The sequence below is a fragment of the Elaeis guineensis genome, chromosome 1 (genome assembly GCF_000442705.2).
Source record: "Elaeis guineensis isolate ETL-2024a chromosome 1, EG11, whole genome shotgun sequence".
In the NCBI taxonomy this organism is placed as follows: Eukaryota; Viridiplantae; Streptophyta; class Magnoliopsida; order Arecales; family Arecaceae; genus Elaeis; species Elaeis guineensis.
In genome coordinates, this window is record NC_025993.2 from 104,329,064 (window position 1) to 104,342,452 (window position 13,389).

General features: G+C 47.2%; 1 pseudogene; it reads left to right on the forward strand.

The window, feature by feature from the left end:
- Nucleotides 1–10,422: 10,422 nt before the first annotated feature.
- Nucleotides 10,423–13,128, forward strand: LOC140856438 (uncharacterized; annotated as a pseudogene).
- The last annotated feature ends 261 nt before the right edge of the window (nt 13,129–13,389 follow it).

Here is a 13,389-nt window from a genome sequence, read left to right on the forward strand (position 1 = left end):
AAAATCTCCGTCCAAGCTTCTACAGCAGATGACTCCCGCCTGTAGCATCAGCACCCAAGGCATCCGACAATAGTAGACTCATCAGCAACTTTGAAAACATTCGAGCTTCTTCTAGATTGCTGAGACAGAGAGCCATTTCGCTCCATCAGACGTCCCAGCCGAGCTTCAGCCGTCAGATCCAAACTCTCTAGCAAGTCGCGACAATGGCCACTACCTCACTCCACTCTCTGTAACAGATTCCAGGCGGCCCCACTACTCTCTGACAAGTCACGACAACGGACACCACTCCACTCTCCATAACGAACTCCACGTGGCCTTGAACGGCCCCCTGATGCCACTACTCTCCGTAACAAACTCTGCGTGGCTTCGAACGGCCTACTACCAGACAGTTACAGACGTCGCTGTCAATCAGTTACGCTTTCTGTCTATAAAAAGAAACCCCCCAGATACGTTCTTCTCTAAGCTCAAAACTCTATCTCGAAACTCTACTAAAATTTCATTCAAATGCTCCATTTTTGTTGAGGCAGAGTACTGACTTGAGCATCAGAGGGTCTTGCCGGAGCACCCCCAACTCCGGTTTAGACTTTCCTTGCAGGTCCCGACGGCGGACGCGATCCTCTCGACTCTAGCTTCTCCGACGTCGGCAGAATTCTGCACCAATAGAATTGATGCTAGAAGGAGGGCCTGTGTCTTCGCAGTATCTTTGTTCTTAAAGGAGTGCTCTACGGAACTGTCTCTGATCATCTTCTCCGACATCTTCTTCTCCTTCTCCTACCAGATCTCCACCTGATGCCTCCCCGAAAGGCATCCACTAGGCGATCCATGACCTCCGCGGCTAGATCTCAGCGAGCTCCGCAAGCTCCGACCTCGTCTTCAATTTTTCAAGCTCCTCTTCCTCCAGCAACGACAGTCAGCATGGAGCAGTTTGACTTGCTAGTTCAGTAGGTCAGGGGCCTCACCGAAGCAGTGCAGGCCATGCAGCAGCAGCCACAGTAGCTGCAGGCATCAGTGCAGCTGGAAAGAGCATCATCGGAGTTTTAGAATCTGACGATCGAGTGGGCCACTTGGGCAAGTCACCCTGTCTTCCTCGGAAAGGGAAAGCAGAAGGCGGAGATCCCACCGTCCGATCACGATTCCACCCCCGGAGAGTCCCTACCTCCGTTCCATTAGAAGACCCTCGAAACTCACAGTCGAGAGGACCTCCTGGATCAAAGATTTCGAGAGATGAACCGACGGATCGAAGAGCTCCACCATGCTCCCACTGCTTACGGTGAGGACATCTGCACTGACCCTCCTTTCTCTCAAATGATTATGCAGGAACCAATCCCGCTGAACTTCAAGCTCCCTCAATTCGAGAGCTACGACGGAACCTCTGATCTGGTTGACCACCTAGAAGGCCTTTCGGACAATGATGCTGCTCCATGGCGCACTAGATGCCATCCTGTGCCGAGCTTTCCCATCTACCTTAAAGGGAGCAGCAAGAAATTGATACTCGACACTGAAGCCAGGTACTATCTTCTCTTTTAATTAGATGAGAAACTAGTTCGTTGCTCATTTCGTCAGCAGCCGACGTCCTCGGAGAGGTTCGAAGTCCCTCATCAACATCAAGCAAAAGGTGGAAGAATCCATCCGAACTTACGTCAACCGTTTTAACGCCGCCGCGTTGGAGGTCTGAAACTTGAACCAATTGGCTGCAATGGCCGCCCTGAAGGGCAGTCTTCAAAAGAATGATCTTCTATTTTTTCTGAAAAAGAAGTATCCCAGGGACTTAGCTGATTTGCTGGCTCGGGCCGAAGGATATGCCCGAGCAGAAGAAGCCTTCAAGATGAAGGACGAAGAGGCCGCGAAGGAGCGGCAGGCGGGCGACTCCAGTAAGCTCGCAGTTGAAAAAGGGTCGAGTGAAGCTCGGCCACATTCTTGAACTCCCTCCGGGCACAAGCGTGTCCAGACTCCTCCCTGGGCTCGTAGGCAGAGAAGCTCGGACTGCAGAGTTCGACGGGGCTCTCCCCTAAGAAGATTCCACAGCTACGCCCCTCTCAATGCATCGAAAACCCAAATGCTAATAGAGATCAGGGAGCAGCTGCCAAGGTCGGAAAGGATGCGCACACACCCTGAGAAGCGCAACCCTAACAAGTTCTGTCTCTATCATCGTGATCACGGGCACAACACGGAGGAGGCATTCAGCTCTGAGATGAGATCGAGGAGCTCATCAGATGAGGTTGGCTCGACAGATTCATTCGACGCTGACCTGAAGGTAGGAAAGATCGACTGAGGGCCCTGCCACAATCGGAGCTGCCAAGGAGGGAGGAGCAGCCTGAAGATCGACCTTCAATTGGGATCATCAACTCCATCTCTGGAGGACCCCGACGGAGAGCAGACCTTTCGCGACTATGGGATTCGAAAAATCTATGAATGTATTACCAATAACTCTGCCTTAAATAAAAATTTCTTTCGTATTTGCATATCTTTTCTTTTGGCATGAGCTCGTAACGACAGGGAGTAGCTCCTTCCGACAATCGAAACTAAGCGTGTTAGGAACAGGAGGAGAACCTCGTCCTAACATGAGCAAAATCGAAGGCCCGATTATTTAAAGATCAGATGGGAGAGAGGCCCTTGCAACGGCCCTTATAGCCATATTAGAAATAGGAGGAGAATCTCGTCCTAACATGAGCAAAGTCGAAGGCCCGGTTATTTAAAGATCGGATGGGGGGAGAGGCCCTTGCAACGGTCCTTATGTGCCCCCACAGCCATGTTAGGAACAGGAGGAGAACCTCATCCTAACATGAGCAAAGTCGAAGGCCCGATTATTTAAAGATCAGATGGAGGGAGAGGCCCTTGCAACGGCCTTTATGTGCCCCCACAGCCATATTAGGAATAGGAGGAGAACCTCATCCTAACATGAGCGAAGTCAAAGATCCAGTTATTTAAAGATCAAATGAGGGGAGAGGCCCTTGCAACAGTCCTTATATGCCCCCACAGCCATGTTAGGAACAGGAGGAGAACCTCATCCTAACATGAGCAAAGTCGAAGGCCCAATTATTTAAAGATAGGATGGGGGGAGGGGCCCTTACAACGACCCTTATATGCCTCCACAGATATGTTAGGAACAGGAGAAGAACCTCATCCTAACATGAGCAAAGTCGAAGGTCTGATTATTTAAAGACCGGATGGAGGGAGAGACCCTTGCAACGGTCCTTATGTTCCCCCACAGCCATATTAGGAACAGGAGGAGAACCTCATCCTAACATGAGCAAAGTCGAAGGCCTAATTATTTAGAGACTGGATGGGGGGAGAGGCCCTTGCAATGGCCCTTACGTGTCTCCACAGCCCTGTTAGGAACATGAGGAGAACCTCGTCCTAATATGAGCTGAAATTAACTATGTCGGGAACAGGAGAAGAACCTCATCCTGACACAAACGAAGACCCGATCGATCAAGATCGGACGAGGAGGAAAGCCTCCTCAACGGCTCCTCTACACCCCTACGATCTCGTTAAGAGCAGAGGGAAAATCTTCACTCGAACACAAAAAAAAAGAGAATACAAATTTAGAGGTTTCGGACCTCTGGGGCAAAAGTGGGGGAGCTCGGCACCCCTGGAAGATCGGCCACGGCAGCCACGGCAGTCGAGGAAGTCTCGACTAGAGGAAGACTGGCAGCAGCCTTGGAAGGCCCGGCTTCATCATCGAACGCCTCATCCAAAAAATCGAGGTCCAGCTTGGGAAACTTTCCGACCACCTTTTCTTGACAGAGCTCAAAGCCCTTGATGAAGGCGGCCTGACCAAACTCGACCTTCAGATCCCTCATCTCGGAGGAGGTTTTGAACTCCTCCACTACCCGGACCGTTGCCTCCGAAACCAGGGTCAGGATCTACCCCTTCAACTCGGAGACCTCGGCCTCTGCTTTCTTTCTTTCCTCCTCCAAGGTGGCCCTCAAGTCTGCCGAGGTCTGCTCCTTCAGCAGCACCTCTTGGAGACTCGCGACTTCAACGATCTTCTCCTTGAGGTGGGCTGCCTCAGCCAGGCGACCTTCCTCCGCCTGGATGGCCTCCTTCCTAGCATTGTTCATCATCTCGATGTTGGCAATGAGCTGGTGTCCATCTACAGGAGCGGCCAGGGAGTCAATATAAAAACTGAGGAATAAGCTAAGCAAAGAGGTGAGAAGAAGAAAGGAGTAAATTGACCTACCTCGAGAAAGGACCCCAGAGAGTCCCAGACTCGCTGCTCAGGATCGACGTGAATGATCCTGTGGACGACCTCAGACAGGATGCACCCATCAATCAATCTCTTTATTATATCCCTATGGTTGAAGGAATTTTCCTCCGGATCTTCTTTGGAGCCATCGACCTCCTCGATGGCAGCCCTGCTACTGCGGCTCTTGCGGGCCAACGTCTTCTTTCTCCTTCTCCGTTCGGCCCCCGGTGCCTCCCCGGACCGGGCCTCTGGAGCAGGAACCTTGGTCGGGGGGCTCCTTAAAGAGGTCCAGGGGACTGCGAGCTCGACGTTGGAGGGAGAGTCGACGGCAATGACGATTTAGGCAGGCGCGGTCGAGCTGGTCTCTTTTGCCCTTGCCCTCTTCGGTGCCCCCGAGGATGTTGCGCCTTTCCTTTTGTGGGTCTTGAGATCCTAGGCTAGCATTTGAGCTGCGTCTGCATCCATATCTGCAGTAAATAAGGATCGACACAGCTTAACAAAAAAACAAGAAGAAAGGGGAAGCAAAAAAAAATATATATATATATATACCGACAAGGTTGAAAGGGCTTAGGCCGATGTTAAACAAGAGTTGTTCCTTCAGGAGGTTGGAGAGAAGAGGGGCTGGATAAGCCTCGAGTTTATTGGAAGCCTCAAGGTCATCCTGTCCCAGGCTGGGAGCCCGACGGACGGAATCCCTCAGGGAGCCCCAGGGGGGCAACCCCAGCTCCAAGGATGGGCATCGGACGTAGAAGAACCTCTCCTTCCAGTTGTGAATAGAAGAGGGGACACCTTTCAGCAACCCCTTTCTACCGAACTGAGGAGAGAAGTACCATCAGTCCTTTGTCGAGGGATGACGTTTGAAGGTATAGAAATTCTTAAATAAAGAAAGAGTCAGTCAAACTTCAGCTAAACTACAGAGGGAAAGAAATCCTATCAGAGCAGCGCTACAGAAATTAAAGAAATATTTAAGAAGCGGAAGAGCGCAATAACAAAAGGTGGAAGCGAAAGTCGAAGCCCGATGCGGAAAGCTTCTGGGTATAAACAGAAGCAGCTGGGGGGAGGAGCGCTAGCCCGGCCAGTCGGCCCAGGAAGCTCCAGCTCATACTCCGGAGGAACCCCGTACTGAATTCTAATCAGTGAGAGTTCCTCCAAAGTCAGAGAGCTGGGGATAGTGTCTGGTATAAAGATCGGATGAGGTTCATCTACAGAACTAAGGTTTTGGGGAGCTGGAACGGACGAACTTCTAGAACTGCAAGAGGAGGAAGTGCTGGAGGACATTTTGAATCAAGTAAAAATCTTAAAAACCTCAGAAAAATTGAAAAAAATAAGAAACAGGATGTTCGTAGAAAACCGAACATGTGGAATGTAAAGGAAGAAAAACATAAGAAGAATAGCAAGAGAAAAAAAAGAGGAGAGTTCTGGAACTAACCTAGGCTGGTCCGAAGGATGCAGAGATGCAGGGATGGGGACGACTCGAAGAACACCTAAGGCCGAAAAGGATGCTGAGGAAGAATGGAACTCTCAGGAAGAAGGAGGGACCGAAGAAATTTCCAAGCAAAGTGAAGCCCCTGAAGGAGGAGGGCGGGTTTAAATAGGCGATGAGGTCCAACGGAATAATGATCGCGATCTCCTCTGGCTGATCTACAACCGCCACATGTCCCACTCATCATGGCAGGCGACTGAAAATGGCCGACAACTGACAGAACCATTATTATGCCGTACCTAGAGCAACGCTCCAGTGAAAATCCCGAAAAAATCTTTTCGAATCATCTCGATTCGAAAAAGCTCTAGCACCAGCGTACCAAAACGCCAAAATATCTGAAAACAACCAAGTATGGAAATCGAGGGAGGCAACTTCGGATGTGAAAATTTTTCTGTATTTCCTTCATTCGAAACCCGAACTCGAAAGTAGGGGGACTGGTGTTGGATATAAAATATCTCCAGCCGAAATTTGTAAAAGGTCGATCCTTTCAGGGCTCTTCCGGCTTCCGACCTTGTATAGTGTCTTTCTAAACTCCCTCGCCTGTCGGAGCTTCCATAATACCATCCAGACTTCCGATAATGAGCTCCTCCATTCATCTACCGGACTGCTCCAAATGCTCTCCGAGCTTCATTATCAGTCGATTTTCTACAGTGATTGGCTATCCTCTGAATCTCTTCCAGACTTCCTCCTGCTACCGAACTTCTTCCGAACTTCATCAATGTCCGAGCTTCTCCAATAGTAGGACGTCCACAGTAACCAGATCCTATCCAGATTTCTACGATGGTCGACCGCCTTCTAGATTTTATCCGAGCTTCTACAAGAATCGGATCTCTACCCCGAACTTCTATTGCAAGCGGACTTCATCCGAGCTCCTACAAGAGTCGGACTCCATCCGAACTTTTATAGTGGATGGATCACAGACGAACTCCTACAACGGACGGGCTCCACTAGCCGGATCTCTACTCTGAACTTCTTTCGAACTTCGTCAATGATCGAGCTTCTCCAACAGCGGGACTTCTACAATAAGAAGTCTCTATCCGAGCTTCCACGACAACCGATCTTCGTCCGAGCATCTACAATAAGCGGACTCCTTTCAGACTCCTACAAAAGTCGAAATACAGCAGAATTGAATCTTGGACTCCTCCAATGTTCGACCTTCCACAGTGTCCTCAAGACTCCTCCAACAGACAAACCTCCACAGTGCCATCCGAACTCCACTATCGGATGACCCCCTGTCAGATTCCGCATGAAACTGGACCTTTCCGACGGACAATCTTCAGACGAGCTTCCACATCAGGCAAATCTCAGACGGACTCCTCTGGCAATCAGACTTCTACCAAACTTCACCAACAGAAAATCTCCGTCCGAGCTTCTACAGCAGATGACTTCCGCTTGTAGCATCAGCGCCCAAGGCATCCGACAACAGTAGACTCATTAGCAATCTCAAAAATATTCGAGCTTCTTCTGGATTGCTGAGACAGAGAGCCATTCCGCTCCATCAGACGTCCCAGCCGAACTTCAGCCGGCAGGCCCGAACTCTCTGGCAAGTCGCGACAATAGCCACTACCCCACTCCACTCTCTGTAATAGATTCTACGTGGCCCCACTACTCTCTGACAAGTCGCAACAACGGACACCACTTCACTCTGCATAACGAACTCCACGTGGCCCTGAATGGCCTCCTGACACCACTACTCTCCGTAACAAACTCTGCGTGGCCCCGAACGGCCCACTACCAGGCGGTTACAAACATCGCTGTCAGTCAGTTACGCTCTCCGTCTATAAAATGGGACCCCCCAGATACGTTCTTCTCTAAGCTCAAAACTCTATCTCGAAACTCTGCTAAAATTCCATTCGAGTGCTCCATTTCTGTTGAGGCAGAGTACTGACTTGAGCATCGGAGGATCTTGCTGGAGCACCCCCAACTCCGGTTTAGACTTTCCTTGCAGGTCCCAACGGCGAATGCGATCCCCTCGACTCTAACTTCTCCGATGTCGGCAGAATTCTGCACCAACAGGAATCTTGAGGTAGCGTAGGACTCTTGAATGCTCTACAATACCAAAAATCTCCCTGATCACCCATTTATGCTGAATATTGGCCTGTAGCCTAAAATAGACAGCTGGCTTTGTCAGATTTACCTTTTGACCAAAAGCAAGACAGCAGTCCTCCAAAATCTTTCTAAAAGCTACTGGCATGCCGCATTCCAAATAGATGCGCACTTGAACAATAGATAATCATCAGCAAAGAGCAGATGCGAGTTTGATTGGGCTCCAGGAGCTGATCTATAAGGGTCTATAACCAGACTAATGGTTCCCAGTTGCAAAGCATGAGACAAGACATTGCACAAATAATAAACAATTAGGAGGACTGAGGACAACCTTGGCGGAGGCCAATAGAAAAATAAAAAATATCCGTTGGAGTGCTATTAATCAAGATGGAGAAAGATGGAGCATGCACACACTCTCCCAAAGCTTTCTAAGGCCTAATAGAGGAACTCCCAGTACATCTGATCCTCTCCATGTCTAGCTTGATAGTCATGAGACAAGAGCGAGCTGGGGCTCTCCATAGATCATGCATAAATTCTTGTATAATTAGAACATTGTCGGAGATACTATAGCTGCTGATGAATGCCCCTTGCTCAGGGCTAATCAAATGAGGAAGTATAGGCTTCAACCTGCTCACCAACACCTTAGCACACATCTTGTATAGGATGGTATATAAGTTGATGGGCTTGCAATGACTAGGCTCAGAAGCATCCTACCTCTTCGAAATTGGCACAATGAAAGTCCTCTGCCAATCATCAATCATCGATCCGATCACAAAGAACTTTTGGACAGCCTCTATGACCTCACCTCAAATAAAAAGCCAATAACACCTAAAGAAGAAGGTGGGAAAGCCATCCGGCCTAGGTGCCCTATCCTCAGCCATAGCTCAGATAGCCTCATGAATCTCCTCCATGGATACATCACCAATCAAGGAAGCATTCTCCATGAGCGGGACCTGGTTAACCGATGGGGGAGGTTGAGCCTGCCCGGCCCCATCCAGATGCATCGAACATGTCGAGCGAAAGAAGCTACACATCTCCTACCTCATCTCATCAATGCTATCAAGCCACTACCCATCGACACTTGTAAGTGCTCGAATGCGGTTCCTCTACCTCCTCACAATAGTAGTCTAATAAAAGAATCTAGTATTCCTGTCACCCTCTCTTAGCCACTGAACTCTGGACTTCTGGCGCCAATAGACCTCCTGCTGTCTTAATAAGAAATGATGTAGGATGAGCCTGGCCTTGAGGTCAACCAGATCAACAGCAGACAACCCCCCTCCCTATCCTCCCTCAACTGGAGGTCAAAGATAGAAGCCTCAACCTCCTCCAATCTTCAAAAGATGTCACCAATCTCAACTCTATTCTACCTCCTGAGTCTATACCTCATGATCTCCAATCTGTAAGTAATCCTATACATGGCATTACCATGAGTCGGCAACCTCCAAACCTCACAGATAATATCCCAGGATCGGGGGTAGAAAATTCAAAATTTCTCAAACCGAAAGGGGGACCAGTAAGAGCAATCAAGAGCTGTGAAAATCAAAATAAGACTGTGATCCGATGCAATCTGAGAGAGATGACAAATCTGGAAGCTCAAAAAATACTGCACCCACCCCATTATTGCAAAGGCTTTATTAATGTACTCCCAGACCCGATTACTGCCCTACTGGTTGTTGCACCATGTGAGTCTGGGCCTTGTGAAATCAAGGTCAATAAGGCCATTTTGACTGATGAACTCTCTGAACTCCTTGACTCCCATATTATCCGAGAAAGGCCTACCTCCTCTTTTCTTCTGGGGTCCATCAATGCAATTGAAGTCCCTCACAAAAAGGGAGGGGAGACCTTGGTCCACCAATCTCGATCCCTCCTCTCACAACACCCTTCGTACTCTATAATCTGTGCTCGTATAGACATCATAAAAAAGCCAAAGCCTCTCATTGATATCAGTAATAACCACAACTACTTATTGATTACACTCAGTCATCACATCCACATTGGCATTCATAAATTTCTGTTGTTTGGTTAGAGTTTTCAAAGGAAAAATTAAAAAAAAAGATGTTTGCATGAGAATATAATTTTTATATTTTATGGGAAAGAAAAATTCATGATGGATGTGGAATTTGACTTTCCCATGGGATGAGAATGGGACTTTAAAAAAAAAAATCCTTTTAAGTCATCATAAGATATAAAGTTGAAATGAATATTCTCTCTATCACATTGTCTTAAACCATCCTCCATTATGATTTATGGCCAAAATATTATTGATCATCATAGTTTTTTATTTGGAAACAATAATAATTTATCAGATAGGACAATATTTTTTCTTGTATTAAGGATATAATAGATATTTTATATATTTTTTTAAAAAAAATGAATGTTCAACTAAAGATAAATTATTCTAAAATAAAATATTTTTTCATAGCCAGTCAAATATGTTAAAATTATTTTTTCTAACATCAGAGATCAATATTTTTAAAATTAAAAAAAATTATTCAAATATTTTTAGGAATTAGCTTTTTCAAAATTTAAAAAAATTCTTCAAACAACTCCTCGAGGGTAACCGGATTTTTATCTTTTAACAGGATTTATATATGAAAAACGTCTCTCTAACTACCAATATTATTTAGCGGGAGCAGCGAACCGTTCAGCTTCGGGCTGCTGAGAAAGAGAGCGAGGGAGGCGGGAGAAAAGCAAGAGATCAGCAATGGCGATGGCGTCCGGCATCGTCATGCCTTCTTCCCTTCGTCGCAATCTTCTTCCCCCGGGTCAGAATCTGATCTCTTTCATCCAGTCTCCCCCAATAAACGAATGCGTTAGCGTTAGGTTTTACGGTTTCTCCATCATGATCTGCGGTTCGGGTTATGCTAGTTCTTGATCACAACATCTCTTTGATCTTCTTCTCCCTTCCCTTAATCCTTTGCTCTTTGCTTCATTCGAGCATTGCGATGTTGATCCTCGTCTCCTACAACCCTATTTTCGTTTGGTTTTGATTCGTTTTCCATGTAATTTATCGAAAACCCGATTAATTGGGTTTCGATCTTGGCTGTTCTACAAGATATTCTTGTTGGGCAGTTTTAATCTTATAGAAGAATATGCGATCAAGAAGGCCGGGAAGCGCCGGAGATGTCTCCCCCCAAACCCCCACCAACGCCAAGATCAAGGACCACCTCTCGGATTGGCACCGCAGTTCCTTCCTCCGTCGCTCCAGCCGCAGCCCAAGCCCTCCGATTTCGGGATCGGCTCTTGCCGGTCCCCTGGCCGCCGGAGCACCACGGTCGAGCGGAAGGACTATGGCCCCAGGCGCGCGGACCACGGGAAGCAGCACAAGCGCGACCACACCCTCCTTCCCAGCTCCGCAGCCGACCCTCGCCGTAGGAAGACGAGCGCTACGAGCTTCCACCCAAGTAGATACTGCCGGCCATTCCGCTTCACTCGGACCCGGATCTGAGTGCCGGCTTGAAGCCAATGGTGCCCCGGCACTGGCATCCTGGGGGCTCGATGTGCAGGGCATGCTGCCGCAGAAATCTGTGTTCCTGGAAGAACATGAAGCAGCGGTAGCACTCTGAACATAGGGATATATTATGACGAGTTGCCCCTATCGCATGAGGGATCCTTATGATGAGAGAGAGGATTTACTCTACCAGAGATGTTACCTTTCTGGTGATGCCTCCCTCGCAGCTCAGGCCTTATGGTGGCAACTCTTTATCTGTCTTTGCTAAAGGATGATTTGTTGGGCTTGTATGGCGATCACCATCATCACTTGTCCCATGGATGTGAGCCGTGGCGTAAAGAAGTTCCTGGATGACCCTTTGGACTGGATTGGATACGGTCAAGTGCAGCTTCCTGAGCCAGCGAGGGCCTTCATAGTCCACCTGCCAGGGATGAACCACAGGACTATGGTTATCATGAGCTCTGGCAGGGAGAGAGGAGTAGTGATCATGGATTGCTTGCATCAGATGACATATTCAAAAAGATACCATGAGGTCCAGAAGGTGACTATGTAGACTCACTTGTATCATCCTCTATGAATCTCACAGGAAGCAGGGGTGAGGGACTGGATGCTTCTTGGAATATGACAAGTGAGAGCAGTTTCTGGGATCAGCACCATTCTTTGCATTGAAATGCAGCTCCGGACTGTCATGAATTAAAGGGGGTTCATGAGGATTATGTTGGTGGTACTGGAAGTGAGCATCTTGAGTTTTGAATGAAGCCATTAAGATTGCTAAATCCCATCATTTGAAATCACCATGCTTTAGGGAGCAATGCTACTTCTATGGGATACAGAGAGGCCGAGGAGTCCTATGTAGCCTAATCATTGTTTAGGTATGTGCGGTAAGGACATGAGCCCTCCATCAGGGAACTCACGTGTGGTTGATCTGGATATTTATGATCTATCATCGGAAAGGGTGATCAGAAGAAGCTGTGTTATGGATAGTGACATGAAGGAAATTGATCAAAGAGTCATTGCATCTAATGACCCCAAAAGCCTTTACAAGGATTCCGTCACCGACTGGTGGTGATGAAATATGGCTTAATGAAGATAGGATAGCTTTTTGGCCTGAGAAGAGCATGGCCTTTGAGCATTCCCATGTAGAATGACCTCTCGTAGAATGTCTAGATCTGATGCTCGGTTGCTGTCAGACCTCATGCAGATGGCTGCCATGGCATGAGTTTAACAAGGTGGTTGAGGTCAGGCCTTTCAGAATTCCATTGTTCGTTTTCTTCAGAGATTAGACAAGAATTTTTTAGACTCTACAAGCATTGGAAGAGGGGTATGAAAGATCAGTGCGGTGGCCTAAATACCCATGATGGGTTTGTTCTGGATAATGATGTTCATCTTGTGAAGACTGATCCACCTGAAGATTTGGAGGCGTTTAAGCAGCACGCTCATAAAGCCTTCCTTAAGTATTCCAAGTCCTTGCACGAGAGCCCACATCAAAAAAAGGATATGGAGAACAAGGAAACACTCTTTTTTGCTGCATGTGTTGCAGGTATGTCTTCTTCATCATGATATCATTCGGGAAGCTGAAAACTTGCTCCTCTATTTCAATTCAGAAATACTTATTTGAAGTTCCATCCGTTGACTCCAGCAATCAGTTACATGACCTGCATATGAGGATCAATATTTTTTTTGCTGCTACATCAAGTGACCTTGCATTAACATTGTTTCCTTTAAATGATAAGGGTCGTGACTTCTGGTATACTTGCACTTTAGTTGCACGGAAGACATGAAGAGATGCTATTTGGTACTTGACCAGGATGGATTATTAGATCTTCAGGAATGTGTTCCCATTTAATAGGATGGTGATTTGGACAGCAATATTTTTCCTAGTAAATATCCTTTGGTAGCATGAGAACCCCATAGACCTATAAGGTAAATATGGAATGTTTTTCGTTTTTCAGTAGTGTTTTGCATAGTTGATAGCAGTCAATTAGTTGCTTCATAAGCAATGGTGGCTGCTGGTTGAAGTTAGCACTTGGAAGAATTCAAAATTTCTTTTTGTGGGTTAATTATCATATCAATTGAACCTTGGGAAATTGGATTATAACAAACTTATCAACGAATCTTCTGGAACTCAGCCATCAGATACACTCCCTTAGCATGCTTTCTTAGCTGCCATTTTCTATATATCTTTTGATCCACAATGCTGGATCATATGCCACATAACAG